Genomic DNA, 26608 nt, shown 5'->3' on the forward strand with positions numbered 1-26608 from the left:
ATAAATTTCAGGCAAGGTGTCAACTGTATCACTAGGAGGAGTTTAGTCATCTGGGAATTAGTTCCTTATATTAATGAAATCCCAGGTGCAGTCTGTCTCCTATTGATTATTTCTAGGATTACTCATTTAAAGATAATTTAACCCTCATTCTCAATGTTTGGATCTCAAACTGAGTTCTTTAAACCTGGAAAATATCATAAATCAATGTACTTCCTTGGAAGTACTGAGAATAATAACCCAAATAATATATTATTGTTCACTAGAAGAGGTAAAGCCTCAATCGGTTTTTTTCTTGATATTTAAACCTGAGCATAGTGACCACAAAGGGAGAAAAAGAGGACCTTCCTAAGAGTAAAAAATGATACTTCAACACCAACTACATTATCTAAAACCTAAATACGTCTAAGAATATAAGTGTATATCCCAGCTGGTCTACAATTGCCATTGTAAACTAAGTCTTAGAAGTCCATTGGCACTGAGCTAGCAGCAGACTAATGCCTTAGAATGTTCTCTAAAATTAAAAGGGCTGAGATATTTGCTTAAAAGGACATTTATTATAATCCTAAATCTATAAATGGTCAACAGAAATAATTTGAAAAAAATATTGCACACATACATATATAATATACATGTATGTATAAGTGTATGTATGCTTGTGAAACAGAAAAAAAAATCCAGACGTTAAAGAGGCCTCTTTACATGCAGCACATTGCAAGGGAGGATACCAGCCAGTGATAAGGGCAGGGGAAAGGTGAATGAATCTGTTCTTAGCCTCTTGCCAAGTCTCTTTGCCTCACTTCTGTAAAAGGAGATCACCTACCTCAGTGGTTTGTTAGGCTTAGTTAATGCATATTTGTAAAGCATTTCGAAATCCTTGGATGAAAAGTGCTGCATAAGCGAAAAGCATTATCATGTTATTAACATTAGATTACAGGGACTATGGATTTCTTTTCTTCTTTTATAATCCCAGGTCAGTGATATAAACATACAACAAATAAGGAGTATTAGGCATTTGAGTGGATACTAGGAACAAAAGATAGATAATTGACTTCAAGTCAATTCTTGTTGAATTGACAAGAGACCTTTGAGATTATCTATATCATCTATAATCTTCTGGAACAATTCCAATGACCAGTTGGTCACAAATCCACCCTTCTACCAGTTACTTTCTGAATATCCCCTGAAGGCATGCATGCTGGAGAAGTCCCAGAAAGCAGTTTTCTCCTACCTCTCCTTTCTCCCAAAGTACTAGTTAGTAGCAGCCTAAAATGATTTGAATAATCCTATCCAGTTGCCTTAGGCAAAATCTACGGCACAGAAGAAATAATTAGGAAGAGATTTGATAGCTCTTAAATGGATTCCCTTCCATCAAAATGGCAGGGAACAAAATTGGGAATCATCATATCTGAACCTGAAATTAATAACAGAGACTCTCTCTTGTGCACAGGAGAATGGTGGGGTTCCATTCTATCCATTGGCAAATTTTTGTCAGGCCAGAGGTTTACGGGATAGGGGAAGAGGGATCTAGGCTTCATGAGAAGAGTTTCCTGGTTTGGCACTTTACAATTTAAGCTATAATGCAGGGAAACTGTGTTTCCTGTCAAGTAGGAAAAACTGTGAAGGTCTTCCTGGTTAGGCAGTGACTGTATCTCGAAAGTCAGAGAAAGATTTTCCCTGATAGAGAGCCCTCATGAGAGAGAATCCTGGTGATGGACAGAAGGAGCTGACAGGTTGCTAAAGGAGAATCCACCACTGAGGATAACACCTGAAGCCCCCTGCAGCAGGGGAGGGATCTGTGCGTTGGTAACTGAGGTGGTAAAGAGACTTGGGAGAGGGTTACTTGCCAGTGGGATCTGTTACTTTCCTTTGCAAGCTTCTGGGTTGGCTTGTGCAGCGCCACCTTCGATGTGGTGGGTGTGGGAGTGTGAGCTGGACATTAGCAATTGGCCTTGTCTGTTGTTACTTCATTGAATTGCTGCCTAAATTAGGATTCTTGATGTCCTAGACCATAGAGAGAACCAAGAGTGCTTTATTTCTTGTCCACAGTTCTTACTTTGGAGAGGTCTGAGAGTTGAGGAGCAGAGAAAATGTCTAGCCCGCCCTCTGGTTGGTCACATGACCTAGAATGGTGCTATAATGCTATCTGGTTTCCTTCTACCTCCTGATACAATTTTTCTTTAATTTTGCGACTAGACTAGATAACTATGGCGCCTCTAGGTCGAGCTGCCTGGAGTCAGGGACTGCCATCTACCTGATTTTTTCATCTGTAAAATGAAGGTGATAAAAGCCCCTGTCTCTCAGTGTTGTTTGTAAAGTGCTTACTCCACACAGCAGCGCCCACTGTTGTGCTCGAGAAAGGCTTGTTTCCATCTTTCCTCCCATAAGAAATCATGCGCCAAAAGTGTGCTGAGAGAGTTCATCCACTTCTTCAACCTGAAGCATTTGAAAGTCAGGGACCTCAGACACTGTTTAGTTCAACCAGTAATACCTGAAGAGAAATTCTCACTACAACCCATGTGATAAGGGCTCCCTTCAGCCTCTGTTTGAAGACTCCCAGTGACGGGGAACTCACTACCTCTTGGGGTGGCCTATGCTACTTAGGGACCCCTCAAGGGGGGAGAATATTTTTCCCGACACCAAGCCTAGATTTGTCTCTTTGCGACCTCTATGATCACGCCTCATTCTGGACTCTGAGGTCAAATAAGTCTGATCCCTCAGTTATCTTGTCTTGCCTACATCTTCTCTTTTCCATAAGTCCTTCTTCTGAGCCTAGGATGACATGGACTTAAGGTCCTTCACCATCCTGCTGACGTTCCTCTGGACACTTTTCAGCTGATAAATGTCCTCTCTGAACTGTAGTGCGCAGAACTGAACACAGTACTCCAGATGTGCTCTGGACAGTCTGTGTAAAACAGGACCATCCTCCCAGTCATGGATACTAGGCCTCTTTTAATGCAGCCCAAGTTGCTATTTGCCTTTTTGCCTGCTGTATCACATGGCTGACTCTTACAAAGCTGGGCAGGTCACTAAAACCACAAGTCATTGTTGTTTTTCCCAAACAACTGCTATCTAATCATTCGTCCCCTATCTGGTACATACAGAGTTGATTTTCTGAATCCAAGTGCCAGACTTTATTTACTTCTACTGGATGGCATCTTACATGCGACAAGCCTTCATTAGATGTAATATTAGTCTAGATCTAATGCTGTAGCTCTGTCAACAACTTTTTGGATTATGACTCTATAATCCAAAGTGTTAGCTGTCCTTCCTAGCCATCTGCAAATCTGATAAGCAGATCTTAGGGAGATCAAATAAAGAATAAAATAAAATAAAGCTTAAATCTTATTGATTAGGGGGCTTACTTTTTTCAGTGTTAAAACTTCTGTTTTAAGGTTGATGTTTTTGTTATGCCCTAACCAAAGACATAAATATTAAAAAAAATTATATGATCATATCATTGTGGATACTCTACCATGACAAATCACAACCCTACGAATCTTAGTAATTTGGTTTATGTTACAGGTGAGAAAATTTAGCACCTGGAAGAGAACAGGTAGGTTCTTTCATAACAGTCTATTAGTGAGTGCTTACTTATAGTCTTTCCAGTTTGGTAGAACTTTCCAGAGAATATACTCTGCAATCATGGCCTCGAAGAACTCAGGGTCATCTATATGCCATAATTATTATAGAAGTACTTTAGTGGAAGCAAATACATGAAACCTCTGAAAAACAAATGGTGTTTTTTTTTCCTCTTTGAGGGAAGCAGAGAGAATATGAGCAATTTCATTCAAGACACATTTTTATGAGTCCTGAATTTATGCTTTTGCTAATATTTAAATACTAGACTCTTTCAGAGACTTCCAAATGAAGTCTGTGCTCACACAAAAGAGACTGGCCTAACCAGACATATAGGAAAAGCCAAGCAGATAAAAAATGCCTATTGTCCAGTCTATGAAATACATTTGGAGAGACAATCTATAGAGCTCATCCATCAGTACACAGATTTATGGCTGACACTGAAAACAGACAATAACCTGGATGAAAAGAAGCTCATGGTGGGCATTAGCATGGCTATACCATATTACAAATGTGAAATCATGAGAGAAAAGTGGTATGAAAGATGCTGTCAGAGCAATGTATGACTGGGGAAAAAAAAAAAAAAACCAAAACCAAACAATGAGCCGGTTGTGTGGCAAGAATACAGGGAACCTGATGGATAGCCTGCTTGCTTCATTGACATCTACACAACGTGGCCAGGATGGGAGGTAGGCTGTGTGGCATGTTAGATACACCCCAGTGCTGAATTTATAGGAAAAGATGGACAGATATAGGTGGCTGCCCCAACTTTTATCAACTGTACTTCCAAAACATCTGCTTATGCAACCACTGATCTTGTCAGGCTTCATCACTTCTCAGCTGAACTGGTGCAATAACCTCCTAACCAACCCTCCTAACTAGTCATCCAACCCACCTTCCATACAGGGGCCAAAGTGAAATTCTTCAAGTATAGGTCTTACCAGGTCACTTCTCCTGCTCGGCAAGCTTTATTGGCTTCCTAATGCAAACTTCTCTGATTGGCATTAAAACCCTATATAATCTGGCAGTCACTCATCTCTTCCCAGGCTCACTTTCATGTCTAGTTTCCCCGCACTGGACGTTCCAGCCACGTCGGCCTTGTTCTTCTTCACACATGACATTCCATCTCCCATCTCTACTTTCACATGGGCTGTCTCCTATGCACAGAATGGACGTGCTCATCTCCACCTCTCAGAAATAGTAGCTTCTTCAAACTTGATCTCTGCTCTCCTTCTTCTCTCAGGATTCTAGAGGTATCCTTGAAGAGGCAAAGGTGATTCTCTAATGCATGCACTGATGTGCTTCCCCCAAGACTATCAGCTGAGAATCATTTATTCAGCAAGCTGGAAGCAGCTTTCAGAAAAGGAGTATTTACTACAGCAGTAAAGTAAGATCAGCTGGTACAATCTCGCCCCCCAATAGTCTGTGGTACCTTCTCCCACAAATGCAAAAGGAGTCCAGAGAAAGTAGACTCAAGCTTCAAAAGCCTATGTGACAAAGAGCTAACAAAGCTCCTGGTTTCCTCTCACTCAAGGGCTACTCAAGAAGTTTCCTTCAAGTATGATTCGTAAATCTGCTGTCTGTCTCTCCTTGGCTCCCATGAAGACAATGCTATCCCCGACTTTTGGGGATGGGGCCAGGACACCAAAGGACACAGTCCTTTGAACCCTTCAAAGTTCACAAGGTCCTTTTCAGGTTAAAGTAGGAGAAGAGAAGGAAGAGACCTGGCTAAGCCCTCTCTCACTTCCAGCCATACCCTCAACTCTCAAGTAATTCTTCAAGGATATGTTGGAAAGCCACACTTGTTCCAATTTCTTAAATGACTCCAGTTCTCTAGCATGAGAATTTTTAGGTGACCCTCTTGGGTGTAGCCACATTTCCTTGGCTTATCCTAACAATCCCCGTGTAACTTTTCACATTTAGTCCAAAGTCTATGACTGATTATCTTAATAGTTACCTTAAGTGGGATGGGGGTGGTTTGAGTAAATACCAAGACTGAATAGAAAAATCCTGGTGGGTTTTGAATTTATACTAGTATTTAAACTCCAGACGCTTTCAATCTTTCAACCTCACCTTTACATACACACCTATGGTCTTGTTGTCCCCAAGGACAGTTCCACATCTAGATCAGATCTACTCACATACATAATCACACACACACTGACACACACATGGGGGGAAGGGCAAGTAGAATGACACTGTAGATATGCAGCCAGCGTGACTTCGGTTCAAGTCCCACTTCTGACACATGACTCAAGCGAGTGGGTTTCAGGCCCCCGAGACTATCAAGTGCAGCATGACCGCTGATCTGCATTAGGACGGGAAACTTCCTCCCTGGAAATTCTCTGTATCACTGAAGTCGTGGGTCTGGATCTTTTTTGGACATACTGACACGTGTCTGTGTTGTTTTCACCTGAAGAGCAAGAACTGCTTTGTTTTTGCTTGCCTGGCCCACAGGGACCTAAGTCTCTGTTAGCCCATTATCACTGGAGGAGCGCTCACACTGAAGATATTCCAGACCCACTGGACAATGGAGTGCAGATTGGGAATGCAGAGACGGATGAAAACAGACTCTAAATCTGACATGTGCTTTGGACATTTTAAAGCCCTCTATAAACGCTCACTATTGAGTGCACCTAATTAGCAGAGGATAGCAAAGACTTGGCCTGGAGTCGAGAATCTAGATCCGAACTGGAGTTCGGCCACTTGCTACCTGTGTGCCCACCTTTCTGGGCTTCCATTCTTTCATCTATAAAATGAAGAGGCTGGACTTGATGACTTTCAAGTTTTAGCTGTAAATCTACAACCCTATGACCCTTCTCCTAATATGAGACCATACCACTTCACAGAAATAACCAGCAGGCTGTGTGGCCTCATATTCAGACAAAAACAGTCAATCACCGGATATAACATGTTCACCTAGACCGGGGATGAGGAACCTGCAGTCTCAAGGCCACATGTGCACATGTGGGCCTCTGGGTCCTCAGGTGCGGCCCTTTGATTAAATCCAAACTTAACAGAACAAATCCCCTTAATAAAGGGGTTTGTTCTGTAAAACTTGGATTCAGTCAAAAGGCCGCACGCACCCTGAGGACCCAGAGGGCCACATGTGACCTCGAGGGTCGCAGGTTCCCCACCCCTGCCCTAGATGAAATCTTTATTTTCAATGAGAATGCCTGAGGATACCATTGGGGCAGTAAAAGAAATCTGACCAAAAAACAAAAAACAAAAAACAAACAAAAAAAAACCAAACCAAAACAACAATACTAAAAAAAAAAAACCCCAACCCAAACCTAACTGATTATAATTTATAATCTAACCACTAGATGGAGTAGTTACTCCATCTTTACTACCATGTGCTTTTAAAAAAGTTTCCAAAGCAGGATTCTCAAATCCAAACAATTCCTCAACATCCATAAATCGATAAAGAGAATAAGCCATGGTTTCCATTACTTTTTCAGCAAATCAATGTCTTTTTTATACAAATGTGAAAGTAATTTAGGTACAGGTCTCTGGAATATCAATCTATCAGTCATTTCCAAAAAAGTTTTTTGGCTCTGGGGTTCTAGAAAATGTCAAGAGTAGAAGATCAGCGGCTGATTGTTTTGGACACTTAAAAAAATTACACTGAATGCATGATAAAATACTATTGCAAAACAGTGTCTAAAATTTCCATTTAACATCTGTTAAAGAGACTCTATCTGGCATATGCATGCTGTATGTGGAGTATCTAGTTATCATACATATGCATATACATATATACAAGGTATTTCCTTAATACTATGCAAAGGTGACCCGTCTGTAAGTCGAGACTTCAAATTCTGTACTTTGGGGAGAATAGCAACCTAGACAGCAATCATACAGTCTTCTCCTAAACATTTTCATAAATATCTTATAAGCTGTACTTCAAAGATCTCCATAAGAAACAAAATTGAAATTTACCTTTAGGTGGACATCCCTTCAAATTTAGGTGTTCTTTTGAAATACCAACTTGTACTACAAATGATGGTGGTAATCATTTATCCTTTTAGAATTTCAATGAGATTCTGTATCATACTTATTTATGCTTCCAAGGATAGAATTTACTAATGTTATAGCTCTATTAATCAAAAAATTTTCACATTGGACTTGGAGGAAATAGTGACACTATAAAGTAACTGTAGATATTAAAAGAGTTTTCTTTTCCTCCTTGGCAGCTACTTTTAAAGAAAATTATAGATCTAGAGCTGGAAAATATCTTGGAGATCATCTAGCCCAACTCTCATTTCACAGATGAGCAAAACTGAGGCCCAGATAAAATCAAGTGATTTGTCCAAGGTTACACTAGGGTGCAGGCACTGAACTGGATTCCACCTCAAGTTCTCAGATTCCAAATCCACTTTCTTTTATTACAATAGGTGTTCAATGCCTGTCAAGTGATCAAATTAAAGCCAATTAATTACTCAAAACCATGATGGGTACAAGTTCCTCACAGCAGTTTATTTTTTTTTTTTAAAGAAGGTATGTCAATTTGGGCTTACACTTTTTGAGCAAATTGTGAGAATTTCTTGACACTGGCCATCTTGTTCTGTCAGGTAATGTCCCATTTTATATCAGTAAGGTACAAAGGTCAGGGTAACACTTAAGACCGATTAAGTAACCCCAGAACTGGGTGAATAAACTCTCTGAATCATTAACAAGCCATCTGGATAATGGCTTGCTTGTCCTTACTAGTTTCATATTTACATAATTTGTCATAGTACCTTTCTTTCTTTTAAAATATTGAAATTACTGGAATAAAATAGCGCTCTCGGCTTAAAGAGGAGGCAAAGGAAAAGGTGGCATTTTTTTTCTTCCTGATTGTTTAACCATACAATCTGGAAATGAGTGGGTTAAACACTGAACACTACAACTAATTACTATGTAATGCTAACCTCAGTTGCTGGTTCATTTCGAGACCTTTTAAAATATGAACTGTGTATTTTACCCCTATGCACTCTCTTAATGATTTGTTTTTTTAGACTGAAATCACTTCCAGCCATCAGTTATACTAGTGGTCTCTACAGATGCACTTTTCCAAGCACAAATATTTCTTTTTCCTATTGGTCTGCCAGCCCTGTCAGAGCAAATTTCACTTTAAACTAAATGCTATGATACTTAAAACCTCTTGGATTACTCAGGCTGCTAGTGTGATCTATGACCTTCCAAGAATGACAGCTGAACTTTCCAATTCGCTTATATTGCTGGGGAACTAGAAAGCACATGCCAAAGAGGAAAACGTTCCTAATGCTGAGCAGCAAGGAGGGTTCTTGGCTGGTGAGAGGGGAGGAGAAAGAGAGAACTATTAAGTACTAAAATATTAATAAGAAATGCCCCAAAGTGCATGACCTCACACATAATTCAAAAGTTAATACAGTACTAAAAATCCTTTAGTCCAATTAAAACATGTTTAATGATCTTGCCAGTGAGTAGAACTTAAGCCCCTCCCCCAGAGTTATATCTCCATGTGATAATACAATGTCAAAGTGAACAAGCTCAAGTATTTACAGAATCTCAAAGCATCGGGACAACTAATAAGTCGGGGGCTGTGTCAACTCCCCAACTTCCTTTAAAAAACAGACAGAAGTCCTCCACGTGCACCAAATCAAAGCAGGGACATGGTGCAGGTCTCTTGAAGGTTATCCCTTTTGACATACTACAAGTCTTTCTTAAATGAAAGATTTCTGAAGTCCCACAGTGTAAAACTCATGCCACTGAAAGTCTAAAAAATAGACATGTTCATATTCCTTGGCCATATTTATTAAGGAATTCATTTTCCTTCACTGACTTAGAAGGAAAAAGCCTTAGATTTTTTTTTTTTTGTGTAGGAAAACACTAGTAATCATCTTAAGCAAAATGCTTAATGTAAAGTTTTCATTTCTCACAATTTGTGCCTTTTTCTATTTATTCTTCTCACCTCCTTTTTTATTCTATAAGCCTCAAAATATATTTCTGCTATAATAAAAAATATCAGCTGGCTAAAAATTATCGAAGACTTTGTTTCCCCTGAGAAATCAAAATAATACTTTCTAGAAATGTAAGCAAGCCACATATTTTAAACACATAGCTAGAGTTTGTATAAAGCAATTAAGATTACCCCCTCCCTAAGCACCTGTTTTTAAACAGCTAAGCAACTATGACTCAAATTTTTGAAACCTGAATCGAAACCAAATCTGTAGTCCCAAATCTATAAACAGCAAGCCATTTCCTTATACTTCTAGTTTTCCAAGTTATTTAAAAAAGATTTCTGGTGGGCAGTTTTGGTTAGAAATCTTTGATACTTTCAGTCATACTCTGGTATGAAAGTTACACAGACCAAATGATATTTCATATTTGCTCTGTGCCTTTTACCCCTTAATATTATAAAATAGTTAACAACTTATCTCCCATTGATCTCTGCCACTGGAACTCAGGGTCTATACCGGCAATAAAAATAGTACTAAATAAACAGCAGAAAATGAAATGCATCTCTAGTCTGTAAAAAATAGTAATATCAACCATGCCAACGGACAAGTAAACTTTTTATTGTACTGTAAGGCCTACAGAAGGTAGTCCGATAAAGGGAACTCAATTCTTTTCCCATTTGAACCTATCGTGCCAAGACCCAGTTCAATGATTAAAGTGAGTACATATATTTAAATTATGGTCCCTAATAGACTAAGTCCCTTGAGGGCTGAAACCATATCATTTCTCTATTAAGTAAGATCTTCCTATAATACCAAAACACGGTTAGAAACTCAATGGATACTTGGCAACTATTAACTAAATTCAATATGGGCTGATATATGGCAGAAATTGTCAAACTTGGCAGTATGCTGGCCAAGCACTGGAAAAAAATCCTGAGTGCTCTCAACCAAATTAAAATCTAATTGGGAAATGTTTAAGCAAAATAAATAAAAATACAATACTATATAGGTAACATGAATTTGTGGTTTTCTAAGTCAACATGCTGCTCTCAGGGTTCTCTTTCTATCTGAATTGGACATTATTGATGGATACAATTCTTACCTTACCTTCTTTACCTGAAATTTTATTACCACATTTAAAATAGAACTTGTGTTTCCAAATCAATCTGATCAATAAAGAAATGCTATGCTAATCTACCTGATCCCTCTATCAGTCACCCTAATCTTTCGGGTGAAGAGGTATCTTATTGTTTTAAAATTTAACCTTAGAGTCTTAGACTACACATGTTCGTGTTTCTCAACTCCCTTGCTTTAGGGTAGTTTAGAAATTGTCACCTCCTGAATTGGTTATACTACTTTATTAAATCAACCTAAGTACCTATAGTACCTACTAGTACCTAAGTACATACCAGTATACTAGTTTTCTAATCTTCAGTAATTTAATGCAATTTAGTGGCTTGAGAAAAAAAAAAGACTTGTATGTAATTTCCAGTTCGATAGGCTGCCTGTGTTGGATAGCTCACTTTCTTGTCAATGTTTTAATTTCCTCATTTGTGAAAATGAAAGTTTGTCCTCTTCAATTTTTCCTTATTATGAGAACATTATTATGTTTGCAAAGCCCCTTGAACAAAAGGTAAAACATTATAGTACACATTTAGTATTCTTAACAACATATGAAAATCATTATGGATTCTTTCCTAACAATATCTAGGAGGAGAAGCTGGCTCCTTATGTAGAATCTAGACAGTTAGGAGATACTCCATAATGCCTGGCATGCTTCTTACACATGCTTTCTGTTTGTCTGCCTTCACAGAGCCCCTACATAATTCACAGAGATCTATGGACACAAAAGTATACCCATAGTGGTTGCGCTAAAAGAATGCCACTGCCAATCACAGCCTCCATTTTATCAAAGTGGCACTGAATTGCCTGTCCAACTGAATGAATTCTGTAGAAATATTTTGGGTTTCTAGCTTATTTTTGAGTCAAATGTCATATTCCCTTTAAGAAAGAAAAATACTTGAACAGAGTCTCTTTGGACACAGGATCCTTGGCATATTTCCTATTCATTTAGTACCTGAAAGTTATTAAAAAAAAAAAAGTATAGGCTCAGCACCAGGTCTTTGCTGCTCCATGTAAAATAGACATCTACCTCATCTCTGTACCCAACACTGTTTTTTGACTTCTGCCTTCTCTAGTAATGGCCAAAGAGACCTCGAAGGTGGAGGACTTACACCCTGTGATTCCTATACTGTTTTAGAGAGTGTGTCACCCTGATGATCTGGTATTTGGGACATGAGATCAGGGGTGGGAAGATGTAAGGGAGGAACTTTGATGGAAGTGTTACAAATGAGAAGAGAAAGATTTGGAGGGAGGTTGGAATAACGTCATAGATTATTGAGGCTATCACTATAACAGAGGACTATGGGCATCACCCTAACTGCAGGCAAAATGAAGATGTATCTGTCCTCGTTTCAAATTCAAGAACTAAAGAATGCTTACTGGTCAGTAAGAAAACAATTGTGGGGGATATTTGTAGATGGCCTGCAAAGGCAAATTGCACCTGAAAGGAAATATGGTTTGTAAGTTATTAAGTCTTTGTCTACTCTATTGCAAGGGAACTGAAATCACATTTAAAGAAAAAGTCATCAACTAGCTACAAAATCCAAAATGAAATAATTATTTCACTTCTAAAGTCTTAAATAATGTCTTGAGAAGTTTTTTTCTCTATTGACGTTTTTAAAGTTTCTGTTTTATTTTTCCCCTTAAAAGAGTATTATTATGAATAGATGGCATTTCTATAGCACTCTAAAGTTTGCATAGAGCTTTCCATATGTTATTTCATTTGATCCTCACGATAACCTTATGAGGTGGTTGTTACTATCATCCTCATTTTATAGCTGAGGTTGAGAATGGTTATGTAACTTGCCCAGGGTCATAAAGCTAAGGAAGTATCTGAGGCCAAATCTGAACTCAGGACTGCCGATTCTAGGTGCACCATTCTATTTAGTGCCCTAGTAAGCCAACAAGTATTTATCAAGCACTATGTGTCAGGTGCTATTCTAAGCATTCTATGCTGGGAATACAAATACAAGCAATACAAGCAAGAAGAAAGAAACCACCCAGATGTCTGATAACATAAATGCTAATTATATAAAATTATATTAAAATGTTAAGATAAACACATGCAACTTGATGGGTATCCTTTACAAGTGCAAAAAGATTCAGTTTAAGTTAAAGGTTATAAGGGAAAATTACCATTAAAATAGTTATTTGCCCCATTGTGTTCATGAAGTTTCCTCCTAAACCTCTCCTATTTTGCAGACTTAAAATTAGCCACTTAGACTACTTATCTCAATTTGGATTCCTTTTATGTGATTGCTTTGCCATTTAATTTCTGATAGGTTAGTCTGAAGGTATTTTATAATTTGCTAAGAAAACCTATATCCTGATTATGCAAATGAAAATAATGTGTGTGGGGGGTGAGGCAAGCAACAAATAGGATCATTTGACTTTAAAATATAATTTCTCTTACTACTAGGTAATAAACTATTATTCTAATTCATGTGATCATACATATGCATGTGTATATGTTACCATTCAAGATGAAATGCTAAGGTCCATGTTACATCAATTTGAAAATTTATTAACTGTACTTTCATTCATTCAATAGGCATTAATTTTGTTTATACTTCTATCCTCAGGGATACTTTCTTTAAGGCCTTTTACCTGGAGAGTATTTGTTGAGCCTGACTTCTGGGTGTGAAATATAAGACTCCTTAGCTAAAAACTTAGAACTCTATCTTTAAAAAATAAAAAGATTAATCAGAAATTTGCATTTAAATAAACGAGGCTTCAGATAAGTGTATACAAGTAAAGATTAAGAATTGTCTGTGTTCTTCCCTGTATATAAGCTAGATCAAAGCTATCCGGTAGCTAGCACTTCTTATCTCAATCAGAAGAATGACCACCAAATTGATGTTATAGTGGCTAATTATTCTCCTTAGAGTAGAATTAAATTGCATTCCATTCAATGGAGGCTTTGGGAAGCTCTGAGATTACCAAGTGATTTGATGGATGAATAAATGAAATGCATTTATTAATCATTTGCTATGTTCCAAGTATAGCTGGGGTTACAAATTCAAAAAGGAAGACAAATCCCTGCTCCCAAGAGGCTTACGTGAAACTAAGCAAAGACAACATATATGAGGTGGTGACCAGGGTGATATTTTAGTTTGTAAATTACAGGGATGGGTAGCAGAATAGATTTGACACACCCTTTCTAGGAATAATGACAGGATTGATTTGATTATGGTTCCAGAACTAGAAAAGGGGGAGGGAGAAAGTAAAGGCAGTCACTGCTATGCATGTTGGCTGGTTAAGAGTAGTCAGGGGAGGGGCAACTAGGTGGTGCAATGGATAGAGCACCGGCCCTGAAGTCAGGAGGACCTGAGTTCAAATCTGGCCTCAGACCAAACACTTGACATGTACTAGCTGAGTGACCTTGGGCAAGTCACTTAACCCCAATTGCCTCACCAAAAAAAAAAAAAAAAGAGTAGTCAGGGGAGGGAAGGGAAGTGAAGTGAAGCATAGCTAGAGCTGGGACCACTGACGGAGACAGATAACCACCAATCAAGACAACAGGGACTTCATGGCAGAACAGTTCAGGGCATGAAAGAATCAAATCTTCCAAGGCTTGGTTTCTGTATCTTTGTCTGGTGAGGAAAAATACAGGGAGTGATTGGAGTCACTATCATATTGCCATATGCTGGACCATTTCCAGCTGAAAGGCTCTGCTACTCAGGTCTTTAACCCATAACCCATCTCCTCCATTTTCAAATAAAAAGCATTGGACTTTTATTTCTGCTTTAAAAAAAAATGTGAAAACCTGATGAATATGAAAAGACCCTTTGATACTACTCTATGAAGTATCCAAATCTCTTCCAATTAAGAGTTTTTGTTTATATATGAACTAATTATTGGCTTTACTGTTACTTTAGAAAAAAAGTTCAAAAATCTGTCATCTGAAATCCTACAACAATTATTACCATGGCAATATATTTTTACAATCATTATTTACCCAAGTGAATTTGGGTTTTCTTCCAGGAATTCAGTTTCTAAAAGCATATGCTACTATACTAGAGGCCAACATTTCTACGCAGCAGACCTTTAGCCTTGAGAAATTACCATTTATATCAAAGCTCTTGGTGCACTCAATAGTTTATTGAGAAATCCACTATTATTCATGCAGGATAGGGATGTGTTTTAGTAAAATAATCCCCACTGTAAATCCACAATCCCATTTTACAATCCCATTGTAAAGCCACAATAAGTTGCTGTTGGGATCAAATCTTCCAAACTGTCTATCACATCTAATGGAAAGACTAAGATGAAGTGAATTACCAGACTATCACAATGCAATGTTTTATGAAGATATCTTTAATTCAGGAAATTTGTACTTAAACCTTAATGTGATTCTTAGTGACCACTGGTTAAATTAAAATGTCATAAAATTTGAAGAAGTAAATCTTGCCCCACCTCCCAAACCTCCATTCCTAGACAAATTATCACAGATCCTAATTTTTCTGTCAGGAAAACGTATTAAGGGCCTGTAGTGTTTTGTAATTGTAGTAATCTAAGGAACACTACATTGCACTAAACAGAAGTTTTAGGTACTGAGTCAAAGTAATGCAGAACCAAGAAAATTTAGGCAAGAATAAGATGACTGCCATAAATTCACTTAGGGAAGGAGAATCAATTCAATGTGAATGACTTCTTATAAAAATACTAAGTACAGCTTAGAAAAGCCAATCTCTGTTGCAATATTGTTTGGTTGTGTTTTCCTGTGCTGATGCAATTCTTTACTTTCTCAGCAAAGGGCGGGACGGGGCAGGGTCCAAATGACCAAAAGGTGGTAGTCAGGACAAGTGGAAAAACAGGGATGGTAAAAATATAGCATTTGGCAATAGTACATAACATTTGGTAGTAGAACATAAGAAAAAAACTGAAGCTTCAACTTACATCTTAACAAGTAATGTTTTTTACATTGTGTGTTGATTCAAAAGGACACCAGATTAAAATAAAATACACTCCCTATACTTCTTGTCACATGTAAGTAAATGAGTTTATTTTGGAAGTAAATCAAAATTAAAAAAATGTACAGTAGATTTACCGCTTGGTAAGAGACCAATGATGAACTGTGCAAAAATAGGGGGCAATAAAAGGAAACTCTCGTCCTTATTTTAACAAAGGTCAGAATTTTAACTATGGAGGCATTTTCTCTCTACCAAACCTTATGAGGTTAATACAATGAAAAATATTCCCCTCAACCCCCCCAAAACATGTAATAACAATACATTACATAGCAGAATTCACAAAATGTGATAATAAGTTCTCCCTATGGGGTAAGTAGAGGACAAGTATGATATGTAAATATCTGACTATAATATCTATTTCAGCGACAGGAAAATGGAAATTTAAATTGCTTTTATATAGCTTCACATCAAGTCAGTGAGAGAAGCTGTAATTACAGCTCATGCTACCATATTTCTAACCTTATGATAAAAATAATAATAGATTTCCATAGTACTTTAAGGTTTGCAAAGCACTTTGCATATATTAACTCATTTAACATTCTTTCTCCTTTGGAAAAATCTGAATTCCTGGTGGACACAGAGCATCTAAAAGTCAACCTAATGATACTTCTACTATCAGACCTCACTGGTAGATTTCAACGATGATTGGAATATTTCTATCAGCTCCAAGCAGTTTTATTTTAAACATGATTATTTTACCTTCGTCACTACATAACCAGGATATTGTCCATACACATCACTTTACATACTTCAACTGGCCTTCAATAATTGCCACATTCACCAGAATGGTTCATTTAATTTTTGAAGATCACAGACTTAAGACTGGAAAGAACCACTAAGGTCATCTGGTCTAACTCCATCATTTTTACAGATGAGGAAACTGAGGCCAAGGAAACATAAGTAGCAGAGCCAGGTTCAAACCAAGGTCTCTTGACTCCAAAGCCAGCACACTTTTCCACTATTGAACAACAACAACAACAACAAAACAGGTGCTACTATGTGCAAGTACTACATATACAAAAATTAAAAACAAAACAATACAAAACAAAACAATACAAAACAAAAACAACATAGTCCCTACCTTTGAGAAGCTTATATTCTGCCAAATTTTATTCTGAAATAGATTCAAATATTCAGTACGGAAAAGTAATTCTCAATTTGTACAACTAGATGTTTCAGGAGCAAATATCGACGCAAAGAGCTGAGTAAAACAAAGAATAATGGATTTGAAGTCGGAAGGATGTATAGAAATCTGTTTTTTTAAAAAAATGACCTTCTAAGTGTCAGTATTCTCTTCAACAGAGAAGAGGGAGGTATTCTATATCAGATCTTCCTTATGGTTTTCTTACTCCCTTAGCTCCACAGAATTCAAAACAGGAGTAACTGCACTTACATCTAACATTTGATTATGATAGGCATCGATAACATATTTTACCCTGATGCTTTCCTCTGAATATTGTCAGGATAAAAATTACTATTTGAATCACAATGGCTTATTGTAGGAGTGAGTGAAGGACTCAGGATTCCTTTACCTTCCTCGTGGGGGTGCTAGGGTCTAGAACTACATGCCTTGGTTGGTCAATGTGGGCACATTCCTCCTTTGGCCTACTGTTACCCCTGGCTGGGATCAATAACAGCTTTCTACAACTGTCTTATTTGTCAGAGCTAAAAAGTCATCCTATGAGAAGTACTACCCAAGAGGATTAAGAGTTTAATTTAAATTGAATTTAACTCAAGCTAGAACTGCTGCAAAAAAGGATTAAACAACACATTTCACCAACTAGACTGTCAGCTTCATGAAGGCAGGGACCATATCTTATCAAAACTTTGCATCAATCCCACATGATAGGCACTGACAAATGTTATATTTTATATGTTCCTTGTCCTGTGTTTTGTATCAGTGCATACTGGTGTATAAAATATGCATAATTTATAATGCATGATAGTCATCTGATAATTTATTCTGAAAATTCACAGTATTATGCTATGAAAAGATAATAAAAGAGATTTCTAAAAACTGCTATTCCTACTTCAATAAAAGGACTTTAAAAATGTCAAAATATCTTGAAAAAAACCCCAAAGTCCTTTATTCCACCACAATTCTTTCACTATGGTTGTCAAAAAGTGAAATATAATGATCTGACTTGTTAAATGAATTTACCTCCTGAGTGCTAATTTATGTCAAAACTGAGCACGCGGTATAAGTGAAGGAATAAGAAAACCATTCTTGTATTGTGGAGGAAAGTTTAGGCTTTTAAAAGCACTTAAAGTTGCTTTAATTGTGAATCTGAATGGTGGTGCTCACACACACACACACACACACACACACACTCTCTCTCTCTCTCTCTCTCTCTCTCTCTCTCTCTCTCTCCTCTCAGTTTATGACTGCTCTAAATCTTTCTTCCAGCTCTGGCCTCCAACCACTTGACTTGATAAAGTAGGTCACTTAAAAAAGGAGGAAAGCTCAATAAAATGAATGACAAAGACAACAAGATTAAACTGATTGTGCTGTTTTCATACACTGTAGCTAAAATTCTGCAAATATGCAGTTGGCTGTGGTTTGGCGTTTAACAGCATGTGATCTGTGAGGAGGGGGAAATTTTATTCTCATTAACTGTTGCAGATTTACGGCAGTGAAAAAGGGCTATGTAATCTGAGAAGTGACAGTACAGAAAGATCAAAGCCATGGTCTGGAAACTAAATAAACCCGCTGGCTACTTCCTGCAAGGAAAATTCACTTTAGCAATGTAAAACAGAGCCCAGTTAAAAACTACTCTCAGTTTTATGAGCTGTCATAGCAGTTCGAGTGGTTTGGACTGGTTGAGTTTAGAACATTATATTTCCTTGTTTTTGTCTCAGATACTTCTGTAAGCAGTTTTATAGATTAAAAAAAAACCAGAAAAATAAAATTTTTTCTTTTGGTTGAAATTGAGAAGGTTACCACTAAACTCATTAAAGTAAGCAGGTCTTCATTTGCACATTCCTTTCTCATTTACTATGGTTAAATATTTTGCTTTTAGATTTATTAGCAACATACATTTACTTTAATAATTCATCTGCATTCTATTCAATTATTGTTTAAAATAAGTGCAAATCAGTTTACAGAACCCAGATGGCTTGTATCTCAGGAGGGGGACATTCGTAGTAGCACATCTGGAGAGACTATAGGCAACAGAGAGAATGAGGGAATTAATTAATGTTCTGCTTAAAAATCTACAGACCCCCAGGTTTTGGTTTACTTTTTCAATATTTAAGGGACTTGAACTCGCTTACTGCTATTCTAGTAATCTTCCAAAATTGTTAATAACTACTTAAACTACATTGTTGAGTCACTCAAAATGCAGCTGGGCTAGAAATAAATGCAACCTCAAACTCGGAGACAGCATCCATGTCAAAAATTGGTTCAAATGTGACTGATTCAGGATGTGAAGGAGAAAAACGATGAAAATACCAATTCTTTGCAAAAGTAGCTTACAACTGCTGACACAATTGCAAACTTAAATTTAAAAGTCTAAGTTACTTCAAGTTTCTGGTAAAACACAAATAAGCCCTTGCAACAGTTAACTCATGTCTAAAATATGAACATTCTTGTTTCACAAGCTAGGCAGTTACAAAGAGTAAATGGGAAAGTCTGTCTCTGGGATTCTAATAAATAGATCACTGAAATAGCCATCTTTATTTAGGGGCTTTATATTTTCTTCCTATAGAAGTTCATAATTTATTTCTAAGTTCCTAAGGGCACTGGTTCAGCCGTGTATGTACACCCAACCTAAGTTTCATTAATGAATGTGAAAAATGTCTGACTACCATTATTAGACACTATTAAATTAAATCAGTTTGTAAGATGGAGGTGTAGTAATTCACTTATGAATCATTTGGATTAACACCCATGTTATTTCTTCTGGTACAAAACCATGCCTGACACAATCAGCTTTTTAAGAGCTGACTGATTGATTTTAAAAGCTAGATGAAGATTGATGTGTTAACATTTTTACAGGACCTAGATGAATTTAGATTACTAGATTATTCATGGACAGAGTTATCCTGACTTTTATTTAAATTAAGTTTCCCCCATTAACATATTTTAGATTTTAAGTAACTGTTGGATTTGCATAATATTCACTCAGACCAGCAGTCTGAAATGTAATATGAACTTGACAAAGGCAACCCTATCAATTATTTCTCCTGCTAGTGAGGTTCAGAGGTGAATAAATCATTAAAAATATTTTCCCCAGTCTACAATACAAATTTTTCAAGATGAGATTTTCTTCTAAACCTTCTACAAGTCTCTAAACCTTATTTTTAAACCACCGTTCCTTTTTGCATGTATAAGGTTTACAATTTGCTAATGTGTGATAAACTAATAAAATTTGGACATACAAGGTTATATGCCCAATTTACTAATAAAACCTAATTCAACTCTCTTTGGGAAGTACAAATGGATTAATGTCCAAATAATGGAAATGAAATTTTCTACTTTTCAAATGTTAGCAAGGGGGTAGTCACTTTATAAAAAAATCTAAACAACATAAAATTAACATAGCCCATGGGAGTTTGTTTATAGAAAAAAAATGGTTACTAATTACTTAAGTAAATGATTGGCATGATTCATGCAACATCAGTATCCCACCTATGAATCACTTTATAATTTGCTGCTCCATTTTAAAAATAACTGGATGTCAACTGGGACATCAACAGTAAACTCACTCATGGGAGCATGAACTTTAATAAGCACTGAAGCATTTAGCAACTTGTCTGCAGCAAATCTGTAGCAGTTATTCACAGTGAATGATGCCAAATGTGTTAAAGCAAAATACAAGTAAACAAGATCCTACACACTACTGGAAGTTAATATGTAATGAAAAGCCATTTACTTGACTTTGAATTCTATTAACTCTCACTATAAACTTTCTTTTAACACAACTCATTGGATGACTAATAAATCAGACTGTCATTTGGATTCTGTGAGCCTGTATGCTGAGACTTTAAGTGGATTAAGCCTCAAACCTTACTGACTTTGGACCCCTTCTCAGGTTGATTTCAAACAACTAATCATCTTGGAAAATAGGTCTTCTTGGCATAGCATTATTGAGTTAAGGGAGAAAAATGAGGCTGAACATGTATAAATGCAAAAAGACATTCAGTTTCATATTTTTATTTGAACTTTCATTCATATTGTCACGGCAGTTACACTATTTCAAAAGCTTAACAGGTGAGAAATGAATGGCTAACAACCTTTTCCTCACATTAGGTATAATCTCTTATAATATGTGATGGTATTTCCTATGAATGGTTTTATTAACATTAGGAAACTTTATTATCATTTGGGCAAATATTCATTTCTGCTCAATTTGCACTGATAGTGAAACAAAGTTGAAATTATTCTGAATTGGTATTGTAGTTTTTCCTATGAATTGCAACTTTGGAGTTGATCTTTATTTCAATGTAAATTTAGAAAAAATAAAAATAAAATAAAAACCCTGTAACTGCAGAATACCAGGTACTGTAGAGTTCCATTAGAACAACTCCTATCACACACACTTGGACATATAGAGAGAGTGGTAAGTCATGTTTTGTGAGACACATCATGCGCCATCTCTGGAGTTCATGTCCCCCCCTGGCTGAAACACTTTCCCTGCTTGACTCTGCATCCTTGCTTCCTGGATTCCCTTCAAGACTCAGCTCAGATCTCACCTGTGCAGGAGGCCTCTTCAGGCATCTCCTCTCCAGACTGCCTTTCATTTACACTTGACAGATCTATAACCATGTGCACAGTTACTCGTACATTATCTTCCATGCTACAACATGAGCTCCCTGAGGACAAGGACCAGGCATTTTTACATCTTGAACACTTACCTGGACCTGGCATACACAAAGCGCTCAATAAATGCTCGATTATTCAATATTTGCTTAAAGACTGATACCATGCAATAGTAATAATGTCATCTGTATATGTAATCAATGTCATTTATATATGGAGATGAAATTTCCATTGAGACATGATGTACCTGACTTTTACTCAGAAATAATTATTTGTCAAATCCACTACTTGCAATCTTACCAATATCATATATAAATCAAGTTTTTGTAAAAAGAATTCTATTTTAAGGGCATTACAGGATCTATATGATGAATCCTTTTGGAAAATGAATAATCTTGTCATTATGACAATGTCCTAATTATGTAATATGCTCTGTAAAATTGGATTTTCACAGATTGGTACTCAACATAGGGCACAGTCACACTGTATATGTTTGTCAATATTGTATATATTATTTTTAAAATAAAGATGAATGGAATATGCCTCCTGCACAGGTGAGATCTGAGCTGAGTCTTGAAGGGAATCCAGGAAGCAAGGGTGCAGAGTCAAGGAGGGAAAGTGTTTTAGCCAGGGGGGACATGAACTCCAGAGATGGCACGTGATGTGACTGTAAAGTAGTATTATCACTATGACTGTAAGTAATACTTATATAATATAATGAGAAAACATAAAAAGTGCTTCATAACCATAAAGCACTACATAAATGATTGCTTTTATTACTATGAAAATAATATTTTTTAAAACTTGTAATCTTAATGATGTAGCACATAATAGACTTTTAAAATCAAATTACCATCACCAAAAGTTTCTGTGGCCCAATAAAAGCTTTGAAGTCCTATGTATCAGTAAATGAAATTACTCTGAATCAGGAATAGGGGGGAAAAAGGTGCAAGCTCTGTTGACTAAGCATAAAAAACAAAATAAACAAGGATAAAAATGAAACATGTCCCTGATTAATCCATTAATACTTATAATGTTGCTACACATGAGGGAAATTGCCCTCCACATGTGTTTTCCTTAGTGGTTCTTGCTTTTTTTTCAGATTATATGTTATTTATTATTAATTTTGCCATGGAGATACAACAAACCTCAATTAATCAGACAAAATAGGCTTATTAAGTAAAAATGGAAGGATATTTAACTGTTGTCACAATACAGAAAAATGTCTCGCCTTTCCAAATGTACTTCTTGATATAGCCTGTCACAACAAATATATAAGATGGAGTTCTATGCAACTTCCTGTGCAATATATTGTCTTTGTGCTCTAATCTTTTGGGTAAAACAGGAAAAGGGAGGAAGGGAACAAGAATTTATTAAGTGCCTCCTATGTTCCAGGTACTGTCTTTAAGTGCTTTTCAAATATGATCTCATGTGATCCTCACAACAACCTGGGGAGGTAGGTGCTGTTATGATCCCCATACAGTTGAGGAAACTGAGACAGACAGAAGGTAATTGATTTGTCCCAGATCACACAATTAGTAAGTATATGAGGCTGGATTTGAACTCGTGTTCTTGACTCCAGGTCCAGAGTTCTAACCAGGGAGGAAGAAAGTCTTAATGTTTAAATTTTTGAGTCCTAATAACTATTCCACATTGAAACTGATGTTATTCAGGGAAATTCTGGAAACTTAATATAAAATATCACATTCTAATCAGAGCTCCTTGTTACAATGGTTACTAATATCAAACAATGAGCTCCTAACCACAGAGGATTATAAGATAATAGAATCACAGAACCACAGCATGAAAGATAATTTTACAGATGAGGACAATGAAATTCATAGAAGGAATAGTTATTCGGATAGTAAAGAGCCAAGACTAGAACCCATGTCTTGACTCCAAATCCAGGGCTCTTTTCAGACTTAGTCTTTTTTTTTTTTTTTGGTTTTGGCAATTGGGGTTAAGTGACTTGCCCAGGGTCACACAGCTAGTAAGTGTTAAATGTCTGAGGCTACATTTGAACTCAGGTCCTCCTGACTTCAAGACCAAAGCTCTATCTACTGTGCCACCGAGCTGTCCCAAGAGTTTTTTTTAATAACACCATGTGCACCAACCCCAAAATGATAGCTTCCCTCCCGTTAATCCATAATTCGAAAAACTCTAATGTTAGTTTTTATAGTGAGTACAAAGTATTTGTATCTCTGACTCTGCTTTTGTAAGAATGGTAAATTAGCATGAAGAAAAGTAGCACATATGCAAATGTATACACATAAACAAAGAATGACACAATACAATGAATGTGAGCTTGTTTTTAAACAAAAAATAAAGGAGTGGAAGATTGTACAAGGAAAGATAAAAAGACAATTGTTGTACATCTTTTCAGAATCAGAAGGCTGTTAGTTTATCTTTGCCCTCAGTAATATGGTTAGTAAACTATATTACTGTGCCAACCACAAAGAGGAACACCAGGCCCATTGAAAAATATTTTTAAAGCCCTAAGGAAAACTCAGCAGTCTCTGCGATTTTTAAAAAATAGTTTATGAAAATTGGATTCCTATAAAAGTAGAAAAATAGACCATTTTTACTGCAACAAAAACTGATTTGTAAAAGCTGGAACCAGTTTAAAAATATGCTAAACATGAGGTTCTTGTTAGGCTTGAAAAGTAAGAGTTATAAAAAAAAAAAGGCACTAAAATATGGGGCCAATATATGATATATAATGCAAAAAAAAATCTAGACTTGTTCTTATTATTTTTAATTAGCTTCTATAATAAATCCCATTTTACTTTCTAACACCATTTCAGAATTGGGAGGGAAAGATTTACATTTAACACTCTGGGATTGGCAATTCCTTTGCTTATGCCTTGGAGCACTAATGCATTTTGCATTAGTTCTAAATGTCGGGAAATCCTGGCGCCAAGAGTTTCAAAACGATAGTGACACATGTCTAAAACTTAGTATTTGCTGTCCAACTGCCAGTGTCTATTTTATCAAACATATTGCCTCCTTTGCATAATAGGGAAAAATGTGTGCAATCATTTTTACTGTTTCCAATTAGGTTCCCAATTGTATTATAAAAATGTATGCATTCAGATGAAAAAGCTCCTCCCACCACCATACTAAAAAAAAGGGAGGAAAAATATCACACAAATGAAAATTTTTTAGTCTCTTTTTTAACTTGGGTTTGACTTCCTCATGTAATTTGAACTTGTGAGATAATAATGAAGTTAGATAACAATGAGGTCTACATTTAAGTCAATAATATTCTTGTTGAATATAAAAATATACTGCTGTGCGAGGTGGCAAAAGCTTTTTTTCTTTTCATCTTCAGGATATTTGAGATAGTCAATTTCCACATTTAGTCAACTAAAAGTGAAATCACCTAGGAAGAGAAAGGCTTTTCAATCATGGGCATGGCCTAAAGAATAAGTCTAAGGATAAGTCTCCTAGGAAAAGACTGCTTTATCCTGATTTTGTGCTGCACCTAGCACATTGCTGGTATTCCAATGTTTACTAATAATAGTCATGAGAATAGCAATTTAAATTGCACATGCTCTAACTTCATAATTATTTTTTCAGATAATTCTTAACAGGAGTCATTTTATTTTTGACTAAAGAGCAGGAAAAAACAAGAGAAGTCCCATGACTCTCTCAATGCCATTCCAACATATAATAATCCTATTGGGTAATTCTTATTAGCCTATATCTTTCATGTTATATCTTATGCCTATTTACAGAAGCACAGATTTTGACTTAGAAGGGACCTCTAAAGTCATCTGGTCTTTTGTCGTATTCTCAGTAGATACAAGGAAGAACTAATTGGTAATTTCACATATCTGAAAACCATCCTCATTTTTTTTACTTTGAAATCAGTTTCATAAAATGTCATTCTCTTTTCAATGTAATCAAATAAAATATACATTAATTTCCCCCATCATGCATCAGGACTGAAAGACAGGTATTGGTTCATATTTGACATATTTTGAAGCAATTATAACATACCCAAACATTTAAATGTTTATATGGTATGAGAAAGGTACTGAAATCTTTCTAGAATTAAACTAAAAAAGTATAATATTCTTAGTCTTATAGCAACAAAGCAAAGCAAAAAAAAAAAAAATCCTATAAAAAAATAAACCAAACCAAGTAGAAGGACTGGATAATAGACCAAGTAAGTGATTCCAGGAGTAGGGTCAGCTATAAAAAGAATGAAAATAAGAACAAGTACAACTTTTTGGATATAATGTATACTGTAATTGTTTGCATCTCTACTGGCGCTGCTTAGAAATGGTCCCCTCCCACTTAAGCTATCACCTAAAGAAAACTGAGTGAATTCATTATAAATTGGAATCTTCTGGAAATATAAAAGAGAAAATGATTTGAGATCTGAGAAACTACAAAGGACAAGAGATGAAAGAACCAACTTTCTCATGGGACATTTTGATTAAAGGGAAAACAATTCCCAAGTTCCACCTATTATTGTTAAGTATTTTAGATCACACTTGTGGTCTACAAAGTGATTTATAAGTTTTATTAGCTAAACTACCCAAAGCAACTTTAAGTCAACATTATTGCAACATGAATGATACAGAAGAAATGATATTTTAAGTGTTACTTTTCAGAAAAGAAAATTAGAGAATAGGGATAAATGAACTTTCCCAGGTTACAGAAATGTACAGCAGAGAGAGAATTAAAATATTGAACTGTTCTGGGTTCTAGTTCATCATTTTGCCACTGAGTAATTATACAGTCCTGCAAAGTATTTTTATTCTTTTCCAAAATGTGATTTCAAAACATTATGAATATGAGTTTTTGTCAAACTAATTAATTAAATTACCAGCATGTTAATTTGAATATTTACTTTTTAGAGAAAAGAATGATAATTAATGTTTTTTATCATTATGAGGCTGTACCTGGATGAAAATAATCTTTCCAGTGTTAATCATAATTATCTCAAGCTAGTTACCAACTCTCCAAAAAGGTTTTTCTCACATTACCCAATAGATTGTTGCTAAAAAGTTGGTTGTAAAGTGAATCATTTTCTCACAGGGCTTTCATTAAAAATAACTTTCAATGAAAGTGAAGAAATATGTTCTCAAGTTTCCTGCTGATCTGACTTTATGTGAAGATAGATGAAAAAGGACCAGCAGAAAGTATGAATATGGGAAGTTGCCCAAGGCAAAAGAAAAATGGCTGATGAGCTAATCCTGTAAATATCTGTAAAACTTGGTAATATATGTTTTCTGGAAACA

General features: G+C 36.2%; 1 protein-coding gene across 1 annotated transcript in view; it reads right to left on the bottom strand.

Annotated features, from left to right (window-relative positions):
- The window catches only part of KIFAP3 (kinesin associated protein 3), a 201980-nt gene that overhangs the window by 2574 nt on the left and 172798 nt on the right, over positions 1 to 26608 (bottom strand). The gene's annotated exons all lie outside the window — the stretch shown is intronic.

The sequence above is a fragment of the Vombatus ursinus genome, unplaced genomic scaffold (assembly GCF_900497805.2).
Source record: "Vombatus ursinus unplaced genomic scaffold, bare-nosed wombat genome assembly UNPS02014789.1, whole genome shotgun sequence".
Classification (NCBI taxonomy): domain Eukaryota; kingdom Metazoa; phylum Chordata; class Mammalia; order Diprotodontia; family Vombatidae; genus Vombatus; species Vombatus ursinus.